At 39.0% G+C, this 17,922-nt stretch overlaps 1 protein-coding gene and 1 pseudogene across 1 annotated transcript in view; both read left to right on the forward strand.

The window, feature by feature from the left end:
- Positions 1–8,708, forward strand: part of PXDN (peroxidasin) — a 141,440-nt gene extending 132,732 nt beyond the window's left edge. Inside the window, exons 20-21 of the mRNA XM_043510316.1 lie at positions 4,422–4,539; positions 8,618–8,708. The gene's annotated coding sequence lies outside the window, so the exon portion shown is untranslated. The remainder of the gene's footprint in view (positions 1–4,421; positions 4,540–8,617) is intronic.
- LOC119852656 lies at positions 1,939–17,055 on the forward strand (annotated as a pseudogene).
- The last annotated feature ends 867 nt before the right edge of the window (positions 17,056–17,922 follow it).

The following is a 17,922-nucleotide window of genomic DNA, read 5'->3' on the forward strand; positions in this document are numbered from 1 at the left end:
TTATTTGGTGATGATTCCCCATAGACAACTACATTTTCAGATCTGTCATTCAACCAGATCTTAATCCATGTAACATTTGCTTTATTGATATTAAATAGTGCTAATTTTAATGAGAATGTTGTGCAATAACAAGTCAAATGTAATACAAAAGTTTTAAATATATTACACCTACACAGTTACCTCTATCAACGAAACTTGTAATCACATCAAGAAATGAAATTAGGTTTGTTTGATAAGACTTGTTTTCCATAAAACCATATTGACTGTCATTAATTGTATTTCCATCCTTCAGTTTTTTATTGATTGAATACCATATCATTTTTTCCATTATTTTGCCCAGGACTGTTATTAGGCTAACGGGCCTATAATTACTTGGGTCATCCTAGTTGCTCTTTTGAGTATTGACACAACATTAGCATACTTAATTCAATAAGAGCCAAGAGGCTCTTGCTCTTTGACTTCAAAACCTGTGCAATAAGTGTCTGTTATACTTTGGGTATTAGATTTAAGTGCTGCTAAATTCTGAAAAGTCACTTTGTAAAATTGTATTGCGTTTCAATGATTTGCATAGCTGATTTGCTCAGTTTTCCAGTTAAAAGCTGTTTTTGAGATTTTGACCTCTGCCCCAGTCAGGGGTGTTTAGGTGGTGACTCATCCTGCAGTTCAGACTTGTTCATGAGGCTCCTGGGCTTGACTATAACCCTTTCATCCTGTTACTAGATTCTGTCTCCAGAGTTGCAAACAGAGTGCTGGGTTAGTGCTCCAGCTTACTCCATTGCAATCCTAGCTTTTAAGACTGATTTGTGGTAGCAGTGAAGCAAAATTACTTTCCCATGTTCTCTCCTCTCCCTCCAACGGAGGCTTTTATTTCCAGTTTTGTTCCCTACATGGGATGTCTTCCCATCCCCATCATGGGGAAGAAGGCCAAATGGAGCAAACTGAATGCAAGACATGCTCTTCCTATGAAAAGACCCTCTTAGAAATCTCATAAATAAAGTGCGGCCATAATTTCTCCCAGCTCCCAATCCCTGCTTTACAAGGGGAAGTCTGCGTGGCTTATTGGGGGCCTCAGCATCCCTGCATTGCAACATCTCTGCTGCTAGCTGAAACTCCTCAAGAGGTGCCTCTGCAGGAGATGGGACTTGTCAAACCAGATTGTCTTCACTTATCAAAGACACTTCAGGGATAAGTCCAAAAATCCTCTTTGGCTCCCATAAGTCAAAATAAAATCTGAAAAGGCCAAATAACATGGGGGGTGTAGGGAGAGCCATAAAGCACTTCAGATTATTATATTCTTCCGTTGTCATTTTGTTCCTCTCCAAAGATGAAGACCTCTCTTTCTGATTATAACCCAGAGACGGAGAAGCATGAGAGGCTCTTTCCTCTAGAGATTTTGAATGTCTTGGGAAGAAAATGATCGTCAACACTGAAGTCCAGCCAGAGAAAGAGGAGGAGATAAAACCAAGGACAAATATCTCCCTTCCAAAACTAGGACAGAATTTCCATCCCCTACATTCCATTTTCAGCAATCAATAGCACAGGTCACTACTAATCTCCACCACTACTATCCTGTCTCCTTTCATCCAATTCTACATCTGAGTTTATCTCTCTGACATCTCTTTGTACGTGGTGTTGTCTTGAACTGAACGTCGTTCAGAACTAACACAGAACGCCTTATCTTCCCTCCTGTTAATGCCACCACCATCATCCACATCTTATTCAGGTCATTCCATTTCTTCCACCTTGACATCTCCAAGATCTGTCCTTTTCTTGCTATCCCTAGTGCTCAATCTCTCATTCAGGACCTCATATCTCTCCTCAAATACTGTAACATCTTCCTCTGTGGCCTCCCATACATACATGTCCCTCCTCAGTTCATACAAAATGCAGCCACTAAAGTCCTTTTCCTTCCCTGTGACATGGGAATGATTTGTAGGCATGGCTGATGTGGCCAATTTTGGCAAGAAATTTTTCTCATGTGTCGCGGACAACATGGATGAAAGTAGAAAGATGCTTAAGGGAGAAATGGACAAGTGGGCAATTGATGTTGGCTCTGTTGTCCAAGGGCATGTGGGGAGTGACAATCAAGGAGCTAACAGATCCAATAGATGGGGTGGGCTAAATGGTAAAGGGCCTAAAAAGGCAAAGATGAAGAGCTTGAGTTTGATGTATTAAAAAATTGGAAGCCAGATCAGTGTTCCCTCTAATTTTTCCCACCCATGTGCGGAATGAATTTTATTATGTGCACCAATATGGACATGATGTGTGACACATCACATCCATATTGGTGCACATAACAAAATTCATGTGGCGGGAGTGGGGCTGAGGGGTTTGGAGTGTGGGAGGGGGTTCGGTGCAGGGGGGTGAGGGTTCTGGCTGGGGGGGACAGGCTCTGGGTTGGGACCAGAGATAAGGGGCTCAGGGCTGGGGAAGAGGGTTGGGGTGCAGAGGGGGGTGAGGGGTCTGGCTGGGGTGCGGGCTCTGGGGTGAGGCTGGGGATGAGGGTTCAGGTGCCGGAGGGGACTCAGGGCTGGGGCAGAGGGTTGGGGTGCAGGAGGTTGAGGGCTCCCGCTGGGGATGAGGGATGTGAGGTGCAGTGGGGCTCCCTGGGGCTATGGTGGAGAGAGAGGACTCTCACTCTCCTCCCCCCGCCTCCCTGCTCTCTCCCCCCACAGTAGCACCTGGGCTGTGTGAGGGGGGAGAGATGACTGTCCCCCGCCCATGGCAGGTCTGGGTCAGGCTGGGTTGGGGCAGGGAAAGGGGCGCCTGTCCCCCAGCTGTGGCACATTCAGAGCCGGGCTGGGCTGGGACACCTGTCCCCTGGCCACAGCACATTCGGAGAGGACTGGAGGGGGGGGCATCTCCCCCCTGCAGCCCTGAGCGCCTGCACGGTGCTTGACAGGCAGCTGCGTGGCCGAGCAGCTTACAGGGAACTTAGAGCCAGATGCAACAAAGAAAGGATGTGTTTGGATCGATGAGCCAGGAAGATGAGCCTAGCAGCAGTGCTTTGAATGGGTTGGAGGGGGAAATATATTCTTTCCTTGTTTTCCCCTTAGCCTCAACACCCAATGAAAAAGACACATGATAGATATGAGAAGTGCGTTTAAATATACCTTTATATAACTGAGCAGTTCAGGAAAACATCAGCTTTTTATTTCCTTCCACCCTAAATGCCTGGTCTGTGAATATTCAAATCATCTGTATACAGTCAGCTCAAATGTGGAGCATATTCAGGCACAGACAAATTGATCTGATGTGATCAAAATACACTGCATTCATTTCAGAGTAGCATCCTGGGCAGAAAGGGCTTTAGCCAGTCCAGATGAAATTTATAAAGTTGCAACCTGATTCTCTATCCACAGTTTTACAAAGGTGTCTGAGACTGACCACCATTCCTTTGCAGAAGCATACTTCTGCAGGAAGGTGTACCACATGTAGGTCCCTAAGTAACCTGTGTTAATTTTAAGGAAAGGAGGGGATTCTTCTTCTTCTCTCTCGTACATAGCTCTCACTCCTATTTCTTCTTTGATGCTCATTGCTTCCCAGATATCTCGCACCGAGAGAGAGCTTATGACCTACAATTAAAATTAGTTATCTGATTACTTCCTTCCTTTAGGTGCTTCTACACTGGCCTCTTTGGTGGGCACGTCTACAGTTCATGTATGGATAAGAGATTAGTGTTAAGAAATGTATATTTGGATTGAGTATTTTCCTTTTAACTTTGCAAGATCTTATCTAGAGACAGAAAAGAAAGGGCATGCTATGTTCTGGAGCTTTATGGACAAAACTGAACTGCCTCCAGTATTTGCAGATATTCAGACTTGGTAGAGGTCATTTTGACAAGGAAATCACCATTTTTTCCATTTTCTAGCTTCTAATGCTGCAACTCAAACCTGGGCTTTGAAAAGTTCTTCTTTTGCATTACTAGTAACCAGAATTCTGATTTCAGATCTTTTTAATAAAGAGAGGTTCTGAAGGATCTCTCTTGCTCTCTCAATCTCTGTTGACTGTGATAAGCCAATAGAAGCAACAAATAGTTTAAAAAACTTGTCATTGAATAGATACAAGAAGATCTGATGAATGCCATTTTTGTTTAGCAAGCACCTGTTCAGAGTATACTACACTATAAACAAAATTGTAGACTTCATGAAGCAGATATAGATTTTGAATTGTACAAGGAGGTGTGAAGATCTGATAATTTATGGAAGAGTGAATATAGTTAAAGAGACAATATGTTTTTTAAAAATCACAAGATTTAATTAAAGAAAAGAAAAAACTTCCATAAGAAGCCATATTGGAGGAAAGAGGATTTAATTCTGTAGTTTTTTTTTAAAATATATTATTAATTTACAATTATTATTGTCATAAAACTATCAATTTATAGTTTAATTTCCAACATATAATTTGTTGTCTTATTTCAGACTGTAGAACTAGAGGGCAGTTTAATGCATTTTCATATCACTTCCGGGGAAGAACGTTCTCTTGATTATAGCTTTCAGAGACAAGCCCTTAAAGAAAATGAAAATGCCCAACAGTGAGGTAAGGATTTTGTACTAAGATATGAAAAAGGGTGTTTTGTTTTGTTTTTGTGTAAGGTGGAGGAAAATGGAATATTTTCTGCAAATGCACATTAGGTTTTGGCAGTCTCCAGTCCGTCTGGGATTGATTGGCCTTTCACTCTGATGCTTCTAAATGTGCAAAAGCAAAATGAATGCGACAGTTGTGTTGTCAACTTTCGTCCATGTTCTGCTTTGGTTTATCTTCCAGCTCTAATTTTTCTAAGACCATCAACATGTGAAACAATAACACTTAAACCCCCAGTCTTGTTTGTTTTCCCTCAGAAGAAACGTGAAATGTAAGGAAAAAGCGGCAGAAAAATTTGGGTCCTTACTGCATCCATCAATAACAGCATCTGTTTGCCTGGAATGCCCACACGTCCTGCTGGTCCCCAAAGTGATACAAGCAGGACTATAGATCATATTTGCCCCCACCTCAGTGTCTAGGAACTTGCTTAGAAGCCAGAGCAGGGCAAATATTGGGGCAGTAGCATTGAAATCAGTAATAATGGGCTAGATTCTCTCATGCCAAAATCCATTCAGTGCGGGAATCGGGGAGAGAAGAGTTTTGGTTATGGCTTCTTGATCCTCAAGTTGTGCTAGCACTGATATAAGTTACAGCAGAATAGGTTCTGCTCTGGTTTATGAAAACTGGGTACTGTAGGGGACCCTATGCTAGCTGTGAACTGGCGGAGTAGAGATGGGCTCTTCTCCATCTAGATGTGCCCTTTCCCTGCCCTGACACACACCTTAGTACAATTGGTGTAGAACCAGTGTCACCTGTTTTATGATATCAAGTGTCCCCTTCCAGAGGAATTCTCAAACCAGCAGTAGCAGCCAGAATCTAGTCCAGCATCTGGAACTTGGAAAGGGAGAATCTGTCCTAGTGTGTTCATATCTCCAGATCTACAAGAAAGGAGGGTCTTCATGCCCTTGCATAATAAGATTCCATCTTGTCTCCTTTTTGTCTAGAAATTGTGTTCCTTGTGTCCCAGGTACCCTGTGATTTAGATATTAAGCTGAGAATTAAGAATATTATATTCTTCAAGTATAACTCTCTCTCGGATGTGATCACAGCCCAGACAGTTTCTCAAGAATCTCACCCTCATAGGCACCTTTTGAGGATGAAAAATTATTATAACTAGTTCAGCAATAGAGGAGTTCATCTGCTCACTCTCCCACAGAGATGTTGGAATCCTCTCAGATTCTGAAAGAAACAAGCTTTTACATACATTTTGTCACAGACTATTTATTTGTGTGTATATGTATAAACCTAAGACATTGTATCTTTCTCAACCAGAGCCTCAAAACAGTTGGGACAAAATTATTTTGACTACCAAAATCTATGCCAGAGTATAACCGACTGTGTTACACATTAATGCTCTCTCCAAACAATGCTTAAGAATCTGTACACTCCTTATTTTTTCATCACCACAAATGTAAGGATGACCAGACTGTAGCTTTCACAGAACTGGTTTATGAATCTGAAGTATCCAGTTACATGTTTACAGGTAGGCTAGTATGTATGAAGGGCCTTGCACTTTAGCTAATACAACATTTCTGCTACCAAGACCTCAGATTTTAAAAGTAAAATTTGGATCAAGCCACTGTTCAGGGCCCTTCGATTCATTTCATTCTCAAGCCCGAAAGTGAGTGAGCCAGGAGAGTGATCCCAGCCTTCTCCAGGACACCTTTCTCCCTCAGGGTCAGTTGGAAGCTCTTCTTATGAAACGAGAATACTGGGTAGGACAAAATGTGTAGTGTGACCACACTTTGCATATATAGTGTATAGTTGTATGCCAACTTGATCAACTCTTATATAACATGAACAAAGTATAGACAGGAATTTGCAGTGTATTTATTTATTTTATTTTTATAACCACGAAAATGTGCCTACCCCTGGTTCTCGGTTCCCTTGACAATCTCTTTAAATATATATAACATACACATTAAATAAACTATCTTTCCTCATTGCTGCCAGAACATAAAATTGTGGCCCCAGCAAATAACTAACAAAAATGTAATTGCTCCAACAGAATATCCACTATTGTGGTTTTCCATTTTCTAGCCCCATAAATTCCCCCCACTCCTGAGCCAGGGAGAAAAGATGGGCTTGCATAGGCTTCTTGAAGATGATAAACTAGGGATGCTATGGGAATCAGATTCCAAAAGTATAGAACCCTTAAGGAGAATGTATCCCACCATTACCTTTTATTTTATATCAGTATGGCTCTAGCTCAGGTCCTTTTACTGACCATAATTGTGTAAATATGACTTGAGGAGAAAGGGTTAAAAATGTTTAATTTAATCCGGTAATTGTTTGGTATAGAGACCTCTTGCTATGTTATAATAGATGCAAAGAAAAAGATATCCTTGAAGTAAAAGTTGCATCTTGACTTAATGAGTACAGCATACTCCAGGGTCCTAATAATAGTGTTATGCACTGACAAGAACCTCAAGTGCTATATAGACTCAAGATGAAGATAGTCCCTGCCTCCAAAGAAGTTATAATCTAGAAGGCAAAGAGAAGTCAGGATATGCTTGGAAGCTCATATAAGGTAACAACTCAGAGAGTGTTTACTTGGCTTACTTCGTGTGAGTATTATGAAATGAGTGAACTGGAATGCTTTAATGGTGACTCAATCAGACAAATCTGAGCTCTGCTGGCAAATTTTGCATTAGTAAAATGCAAGGCTATGCACAAAAAATCGTGTTCTTACGGCAAACAAAACATTTATTGCTGCTTCTATATGAATTATAACAACACTGAACAAAATTCATGTGTGGAATAACTCCACTGAGAGCTATGAAGCTACACCAGGCGTGAATTTGTTGCACAACATTTCAGCCATTTAACAACTTATATATTTAATAACACTAAGGAATCAAAGTAGGAGTAGGAATCAAAAATGTTCAACAAACACTGTAACTTTCACTTTGACTGTTGTTGTCCTGAAGTAGCAGAGCATTGAAGATTATGGTTCTCCTTCCCAAGTGAACTTTTACCAACTTTTCCAAATTTCCATAGCATAAACAATAATATACAGGCAAAAGTTCTTTGTCACATATTTATAAAGCTATAAAGAAGTTAAGTCCCATAAAAATGAAAGTCAAAAGAAAACATCAGTTTCTCCTACCCTGGTAACAAGAGAATCTTTTGAACTTTACAGTTCTAACAGAAATATCAATAGGAAGGAATTTTCTAGATTGGTAAGAGAGAGATGTAGAAATTACATATACCGGTAGGATGCAAGGGCTGTATTCATACTTGATGTAAAAAATGGTTTAATAATTAATACTATCTCTATTTTACTTAATGTTATATGAAATCTATTTAGATATGATTAATAGTGAATATGTCCATTTTCCTCTGATGACTTTACACAATATTTTCATTGAAGATTGAACTGATTAAAAAGATTTTGGAATGTAAGGGCTGCCAGATGTCAATTACAATAGGCAATAGACAAGTGGCTCTAAATTATTCTGTACAGTGAAAGCACTATTGACTTCAAATGCTTATTAAATTGGAAACAGGCAAGTAAACCAACTTTTTCCATTTTCAAAGACTGAGATTTAAGCATAGATGCTTTTTCTGATGTCTATTCATGGGAAGAAACTTAAAGTGAGTCCAAACACAATGCTGATTACAATAAATAAGTAGTATTCTTCCATTCTGGCTTATTGTTGGATGTTTAGCTTAACTGCTTCACTAGTTATTTTCTCTGTGAATAGTAGACACTGCCATGAAAATGGTATTGACTAACAACTTTTTCTGTCCCCTAACATAGTAGACATAACACTTTTAAGACTGATGCATTCTGTCCTCAAAACTTCCTGTCCCTGCTGGTAAAAGGAGTAATACATTAATGTACCCTGATCCTGAGCCCATATCCTGCTACAATGGCACTGGTGTTCTGTTGTGCTTCATAAAACTCATACAAGCAGCTGCCTATACTTAATTTATTCATAATTTATATTTTGGATAGCCCCTATGCAAATAGCCTGTCTAGTGAAAATTTATTGGGTGAATATCCTGATCTATTTTCCTCTTGTTGCAGTTCTACAAAACAGGGTAAACATTTAATAATGCCACTTCAGCATCTGATGAACATATAAAATTACCTGTGGTGATGACTTCAGAGAATTGTTTTAGAAATGCAAAAGACCATTACAGGTCTCAGAAATCAGGTAGGAAGATATAATGAATATTTTCTAATCTTAAATTTAATTTAAATCATTTTAACTTTAAACAGCATATTTACAAGATATTGATCCTTCCCTTAGCATTCCTCAATCCAAAATTTATTTTGTAATCTTTTGACAAAATGAAACACAGAACATAGTGTACATATTATTGTTTATTTTTGCATATTTTGTTAATCTTATTTAAAACAAAGATTATACAGTTTGTCTTTGTTGATTTCTGTCACCAAAACCTTGTGTAAGCAATGCATTCCATGTATGTATGAAACTGTTTATGGAATTAGCTTTTTCCTTCATTCTTTTATAGTGTTTAAGACCTGGAATTTATAGAATCTGGGTTTATGGTGTGCATCTGAGTAAAAACTGTTGATTGAGCCGTATCTGTGATAAACTATGCAATTGTTATGAAATAATGTGGTATGTGCCAAATTGAAATTGTAAATAATTATACCCACGATTCAGATCTTTTTTTAAAAGACTTTTACAGTGTGACTTAAATTAAATCTCTTAATAATCAGACTAACTAAAGTAGCCATAATAGTAGCCACTTAAAAAAGTTAATATTTATGCACAAGATCTTTTACATATCAGAGAACTCCCTAAATTGGTCATAAGGATTGAAGTTCCTTCAAAAGTAACTCCACATTAATGTATTGGATACGTTAGTTATTTCTAAGCATATATTTGTCTGGACTGTAGTTTGACCTCCCTGTTCGCAAGTGCAATTTATACCCACAGTGTGTATCTACAACCTAGGTCATTCAGCTACTCAAACTTGGAGTTGAATGACCAAAATTCAGGTACAAATTACACTGCAAAAGGAAATCCACCCATTTGGAATTTTCACTTTATTATATCACAAGCATGATATAGTTTATATATATAGTTTAGGTCTAAATCAGAACTCTAGATCTGAACATCTTACAGCTTTGGACAAGTTTGGATTTGGGTATGAACTGTACAGCCATACATAATTTGTAAATTGGAGCCCAAAAAGTATAAATTCAGATGACATTGGCATATATTTTCAACCTTACTGTCATCATTCTACATGCAAGTGTAGTCTCTAAGGATGAGTATATATTTCCCAATATATAAACTCTAAACTCTTCTTTTGTAATACAAAAATTGGTATGGAAGAGGTTTGGTATCATGTAAATGGACCTTCTTATCTCAAACTCTGGCAAATTAAAAATGCCGTAAGGAGGTGTCATATTTCCATCAGTAGAACTGGCTGCGCAATTGTTCTCCAAAATGTAAACATTATTTGGAAAAATAAAACCACTCTTGGCCATTTATGGTTTAACTTTGATTTAATATTTTGTATCAGTAATTACTTTTACACTCACACAAACACTCTCTAACCAGTAGCAAGTCACCATCATCCAATTTAGTTGTTGCATTAGTTCCTGGAGCACCCGACTAAAACTTTAAAAAAATCCTCTGAAAATTAAAATGTTCTCTTTAGATGGTAATTTAATCTTTGTTATAAAAGATACTTGTTAATAAGTCCATCTTAATGTAAGTGGTATAACTTTGACATGTGGCTACAATACTGAGGAAACCAGAATTATGCTGTGACTGTCATTCAGGAGCAAACTACCCTTTTGAGAGAGGATACTATGGGCTGGCCAAGCTGCATTCAGCATTTCCATTCCCCAAACGAGAGACTGTCTTTGGGCTGGTTCTACTACAGGTGCAGTTAAGGGTTTGTCTACACTGCACAAATCGTATGGTGGCGTGTACAGTAAATACTCTGCACGTAGCCTAGCACAGGTATAAACAGTCAATTGCGAGGCACTGCTTAGGCAAGTAGAGTACAGACATGCCAGAACCTTAGGGAATGGTTCTCTTCACCCCCAAGCAGTGCCTCTACTGTCTACATAGCTATTTTTAGCAGTGTAGTATCCCACTGCTGGAGCCTTTCCCCATCACCAGAGCCTTTCATTGACAAGTGTACCTAAGCATTGCATGTGGACGCAGCATGTTTTTCACTGCAGCATGTAGCTACACGTATAGTGCTGGTATCCTACATGCTGCTGCCAGTGTGGATAAGGCCTAAAAGATACCTGGGTGGGCTCTAAATTGTGTCCTTCTAACAGCTGAGTAGTGCTGCAGAACACGGGCTCTCCAGGTACACTCCCTTGCCACATCACCTGGAGTTGGGAATGTGGGGGGGGGAAGCAGAGTGCCCTGGCTCTGGACTTCTCCATACCCTGGATCTGGGGGGTGGAGAGGCAGACCTCCTGAGGGTTGTGCCTCTCTATCTTCTGGAACTGGGGAGAGTCAGAGCAGCCTGTGGTCTGCTGTGTTTCAGCAAAAGTTTTGCTAAATCTGTAATAAATGAAGTGAAACATTTCACCACGCCAAATCTCCATTATATTTGACCAGATCTAAAACTGAGTAATCAGCCAGATGAACCATATGAATGTTGTTAGGGGATTGTATATAAGGTTAAGGAGAGAGTACGTACCTTAAACAGGAAAAGCTTTACTTTGGTTCAGTTAATAACTTACGTATTTTCCGTCTTCAGATAAAGAAACTGGAATCACGTCTCAGTAGAACTGATTGCACTGATGAAAAGGGTAAATCACACTCCAACAATGAAACCTGGAAAAGGGACCGTTGTACCATGTGTGAATGCAAAGTGAGTGCTGGACTTCATTTTCAGTGTTTAGGACATACTATGATTTGTTTTTGAGATGCAGCCTCTGATGATGTTGTACCCACAATTTTGTAGGTTCTCGTCATTGTTGATTCAATCTGTACCTGCAGTTAGTTGCTGGGGAAATTGACACCATTCAGACATCCATCTATCTAACAGTACTTACAAATCTAATAATTAGACATCTACATAACCTAATTTCCATCATTTGGCTGGTGCTAAATGGTACTTGCAAAATTGTGGGTAAAAAGGGGGAGGCCCACAAGAAGCCTTTCCAAAAGCAGCCTCTTAAAAAACATAAAAATTGGTAAAACCTCATATACCAAAATGTTAATATTTCCCTTTTTTTTATCTTTAGTGAAAGAAATAAAATAATATAATGTAGGAAGAAAAAACTTTGGCTTTGTGGGATCCCTGAACTTTATGAGTGAATTTTAGATGATAAATCGATATATAACCTTTAAATTGTATTATTAATCATGTTTAGTTTGGTAAGCCTAAGGACCAAGCAAGAATATAGCCCCATTGTGCTAAGTGCTATACAAACACAGAATAGTAGATAAGAACTTAGTCTAAATCAGGGGTGGGCAAACTTTTTGGCCCGAGGGCCACATCTGAGAATAGAAATTGTATGAATGCCATGAATGCTCACAAAATTGGGGTTGGGGTACAGGAGGGGGTGAGGGCTCTAGGGTGGGGTCAGAAATGAGGGGTTCAGAGTGTGAGGGGGGGTCTGGGCTGGGGCGGGGGAATGGGGTGATGGCTCCTGCTGGGGCTGCAGACTCTGGGGTGGGGCTAGAGATGAGGGGTTTGGAGTGCAGGAGGGTGTTCTGAGCTGGGATCGAGGTGTTCTGAGGGCAGGAGGGGGATCAGGGCTGGGGGCACGGGGAGAAGCTCCGGGGTGCAGGCTCCGGGCAGCGCTTACCTCAAGCGTCTCGCGGAAGCAGAGGCATGTCCTTTCTCCGGCTCCTACATGAGGCATAGCCCGGTGGTTCTGCACGGTGCCCCGTCCGCAGGCACCACCCCTGCAGTTCCCATTGACTGCAGTTCCCGGCAAATGGGAGCTGCAGGGGTGGCACTTGGGTCGGGGCAGTGTGCAGAGCAGAGGCCCCTGGCTGCCCCTATGTGTAGGAGCTGGAGGGGAGGCCATGCCGCTGCTTCCAGGAGATGCATGGCGTGGCCCCCGACCCTGCTCCCTGGCTGGAGGGCCAGAGCGGGTCAAGCCACGCTCCCCAGTGGGAGATCGAGGGCCGGATTAAAACGGCTGGTGGGTCAGATCTGGCCCACGGGCCGTAGGTTTCCCACCCTGGTCTAAATAGGCAAGACAGACACATGATGGGATAAAGGAGTATAACACACAAGCAGAGTTAATAATAATATGCAGCACAAGGTCATAGAATCGTAGGCCTGGAAGGGATCTTGAGAGGTCATCTAGTTCAGTCCCTGGCACTCATGGGAGCTAAGTATTATCTAGACCATCCTTGGCAGGTATTCGTGTAGCCTGCTCTTAAAAATCTGATGATGGAGATTCCACAACCTCCCTAGGCAATTTATCCCAGTGCAGTTAAAGTTTTTCCTAATGTTCAACCTAAACTGCCCTTGGTGCTATTGAAGTCTATTGCTTCTTGTCCTATCCTCAGAGGTTAAGGAGAATAATTTTTTCTCCCCTCCTTGTAACAATTTTTTATGTACTTGAAAACTGTTATCAAGTTCCCTTAGTCTTCTCTTCTCCAGAATAAACAAACCCAATTTCTTCAATCTTCCCTTGGAGGTCATTTTTTTTTTTTTAGACCTTTAATAATTTTTGTTGCTCTTCTCTGGACTTTCTCCAATTAGTCCACATCCTTCCTGAAATGTGGCACCCAGAACTGGACACAATACTCCAGTTGAAGCCTAATCAGCACAGAGTACAGTGAAAGAATTACTTCTTGTGTCTTGCTTACAACACTCCTGCTAATACATCCCAGAATGATGTTCGCTTTTTTTACAACATTGTTGTACTATTGACCCATATTTAAGCTTGTGTTCCACTATGACCCTCAGATCCCTTTCCACAGCACTCCTTCCTGGGCAGTCATTTCCCATTTTGTATGTGTGCAACTGATTGTTCCTTTCTAAGTGAAGTTTGCATTTGTCCTTATTGAATTTAAACCTATTTTCATGTTAGTTCCATCTGTTTTTTAGATGGGTTTGGTTAAGAAGTGATAAGCTACATGGAAAAAAAATGTGAAAGGAGAGAGGACATTGAAGGGAAGTGTAAATGAGAGGAGCAAGGTAGGGGAGAAGAGGATAGGAGGGGCAGGTATGGACTGACGCTTAAGAGATGAGACTGTGAGAGAGGGGAAGAAAGAGTGTTAGAGCAAACTGCCATTAAAAAAAATTGCCATACAAGGTGTTTTCTTCTAGATGCAAATTTAAAAAAAACTTCTCAAAACAAACGATGATACATTCAGAATTTGTCCCAGTAGCCAAAACCTTAGAAAGAATGTCTGAGAATACATTCCTGAATAATGTAAATATCATATATTTTATTTTGTAAGAAAGCTAAATAATGTGTTATATTTGTGCTAATACAGGTTGGTCAGATTACCTGTTTGTAGAATCATGTCCACCAACTGATTGCTCTACACCAGTGAAAGTCAAAGGAGTTTGCTGTCCAGTCTGTTTAAAACAAACTATTAGCAATGAAAAGAAGCCATAAATCTCTTCTAAGAATTTCAGATGTGTCCTCTTCAAATCATAACGATGCCTGCTGATGGCAAATACAGGTAACCAGAAGCTTAAAACAACAGCAAGAATCAAGATTTTACATGACAAACATTCTAATGGTGCTGTAACAGTATAAGATGATGTATTATTTTATTAGTTGCCCATAAAATAAAACCACAATGCAAAAATGTTGAAAGGGAAATAAACAGGTGAAGATAATTTTGTGTTAAGATTCTCAGGTTAGGAAACTGAATCTGGTGCTACTTTAAAAGGACACTGTCAAGTAGTTTTAGGCACTCAAACTGATTTACCTTAAAATGTTTACATTATAAAATCAGAACATCTCCCATTTATGAGAAATAAGCACAATAAAAATATTTACTTTTTCTTTTAAAATATTTACTTTTTCAGTATCAGTATGACTTGATGTTCAGTGCTCTACTAATAAAGTCAGAAGAGGAAAAGCTAAAATAAAAGCTTAATAAAAACTATCTTCAGAGCCGTGCTAATACAAGGCCAATTTCTGCAAGCCATCTGTGCATTTGGATTGCTCAGTCAATTATGCCAGTATAGAGACAATGAAGTTAAAAAAAAAAAAAGTCAAATCTATTGCATTTCAACCTCTCTTTAATAGAAGAGGAAAATTAATCAGTGTTTGACAAATTGAAAAGCATAAAATTGCTAGGGAAAGAGAAACAAACATCAAATTTCTAGGAAGGTAGTAAAACAATGTGTATTACAAAAAAGTGTTTGACAGTGTTCCTTGAATGTTATTCCTCACTTTAGGAAGCAGTACATGACTCATAAGTAGCCTTTGATATTAAAATTAATATAATAATTTTTGTCAAAATATATGTAATTGCTTGGCTACTTCTTAGATTCATTTATTTTAAATCAATGTAAAGTGACCATCCAAAGTCCAGTTTGCAAGCATGCTTCTCTCCATCTCAGACGTGCTCACATGTATAGTTACTAAGGCCCTGTTTTGAAAATGTGAAAACGTCACATGCCATTTTGCATACAAAGATAGCTACTGATCCATTGTACATATTGTCAGTAGACATATGTTCCTGAGTATATTATGGCACTGATTGTTTATGAAAAGAACAATCAAAATGAAGCATTTATCATTAATTGTGGATTGACTACTCCTTTCTGTTTTTTTCTGACAAGGTATTTGAGTTTATAGGTTTTCTTCATTTTTCAGCTAGTACATGCATACTTGTATCTGAGTCCCTTTGTATGACTCATGTTAAAAATGATCCTCCAATGAACTTTACTGCTCACATAATTCATTTTTTAGCATTATAGAATATACGTCTATGTCAATGCAGTGTATGCGTTAGCACACCAATTTTTCACCTTTTTAACAGCCATATATTATTACGTTCAGTGAAAGACAACTATCATACCTCATTTTACAGTTTTGTTTTTCATTTCTAGTGCATCTTCTGAAAAAATCCCTAATTTCCTACAGTTCAGGGCTCAGTCCTGCAGTCCTAATGCAGAACTCCTACTGAAGTTATTGAATTCTCTGGATTCTGAGTTAATTGTTAGGATTTAGGAATCAGGGACTTAGGGATTAATGAAATCTGCACAAATGTAAAAATTAGAGAGACAAAGTGGGTGAGGTAATATCTTTTTACTGGACCAACTTCTGTTGGTGAGAGAGACAAGCAACATGTAAACTTGTAAGTCTTTTCAAATTATGCAAAGACTTAATTTGCATAGTAAATCACATTTGCGTGTAATAGCTAATCTATAGCAATAGTGCCATTTCCACTATAATATTTTGGCACATAATTTCCCTGGTTAGTAGCTTTAATGTTCTATAATTTGATAAACTACATACTATGACACTGCTTTCAAACTTCGGTATATATTACAAGCTTACATACAATGACTTGTTTGACAGTGTAGTAAGAGTAATATGTACATGTGAGTGGTGTGTTAAGCAAAGATGTATGTTAGAGGTACATGAGGTACTACCATTTATATTTTGAAGATTTCATTTGATTTTTATATATATAACGTTTTGACTTATATAACCTGTTTCAATATTTTTAGAAACTGTGTGGAAAGCATGTTTGAGTATCCTATGTTATCCAGGGCTTCACATTCCTTCCCCTTTTTTGATACTCTAGTACTGTGTTCTGTTTTCTTGAGAGTCCAAATCACACAGTCACCCTGGAAACCCTATGCACATAGAACTCCCATTGAACTACAATAAGAATTCCTCAAGAGAAAGGCTTGCAGAAACAAATCAAATATCATAATTTAAGTATGTATATGGTTATGTAGACCAGTAAAAAAAGGTGCTTCCAATGGATTATTAATTTTATACTTCCTCCCAAGTTTTTATGAATTAAATATTCTTAGAATTTCAGATCATAGCAGAAGAGCTTTTCCATTTATACACTATATAACAGTATCATGTATCTCATTCCCCTGCTCCCTGCCACAGAATAAAGTGAATATCTGTTGTTCTTTGTTCAGTGTTTATTCATACAGTATATAAAAAGATTCTGGAATAACTCTTGAAATGCTTATACCACTGTCATCCTGAGTTATTTTCTATAAACATAAAACAAAGAAAAAGCAGATCTTCACCAGCAATTTTAAATGTAATAAGCTATCAAGAATTGTATAAATTTACTTTTATTACAGTGTCTACAGATTCAGCACCCATATTAACATTTCTGAAACAGTGACCAATGGCTGGATGATCATTTCCTCAGTATCCACTGTGAGAATATTGTTGTAATATGTTACAAATTGTGCATATTTATTTACTTTTTAAAACTGTTACCAAAAGCAGTCTTTGTTATTTTTATTATAATCAGTAAATTTACCAAAGAACTGTTTGCACTGTGTAATGAATGCTTCTCAATTGAAATAAATGGGCCACATTTCCTAATATTCTACCTGTTAATTTCTTGAAGCTACAGTGTGTATGTTTTTTATCAAACGGCCAGTCCAACAATTTCCTCAAAGGAGCTTAGTATTAACCCTCCATATCTGACACTAGAATGATCAGTTAGTGGGATAAATAAATGTCACTATAATAAAATTATAGCTTTGTATTTAGGTGGTGAAAGTATATATTTACTATTTATTCCTTGCAGGGAGGGAGGACAGAGGGTAAAAACAGGATCAGAGAAGGAATTAGTTAGTAGCAGCTGGGCACTTTACAGCTTCCCTTTAGTCTAGTCCTTTCTCAGGAAAAAAAATGAAAGCTTTTTTGATATTAACCTTTTTTCACCCTAAGTAAATTGCACAGACACACTAAGGACACTTGGATGCCACATATCACCAACCCATGCCTCATTCCAGCACAATTCCTTCAGTCTTTCTACCACCTTCAAAATGAGAGCACTGTCACTTTTCTATCCCCCTCTTCTACAATTAGAAGAGGTTTCTTCCCATTCCACAAAGGGGTAGTCAGGCTCATACTGCTTGTTAGCAGCTGGCTGCTGCTACACCATTGAGCTTCTGTGGATGCCATGGCAGGAAGTCCTGCTTCTGGCCTCTGCTACAAGTGCATGCCATTTTCCTTTTGTTACTTTTTGGGCTGTGGTAGAACATGCAGGCGTAAGTGTTTGTCACTGAAAAGGGCAGTTGGGGTAGAGCAGAATTAGGACTTAATGCAGACAGGAGTCATGACACATGCATGTGCATCCGACGAAGTGGGCATTCACCCACGAAAGCTTATGCTCCAATACGTCTGTTAGTCTTTAAGGTGCCACAGGACTCTTTGCGCTAGGTATGCAATGTTATGCAATAGGA

Source organism: Dermochelys coriacea, chromosome 3, assembly GCF_009764565.3.
Source record: "Dermochelys coriacea isolate rDerCor1 chromosome 3, rDerCor1.pri.v4, whole genome shotgun sequence".
Lineage (NCBI taxonomy): Eukaryota > Metazoa > Chordata > Testudines > Dermochelyidae > Dermochelys > Dermochelys coriacea.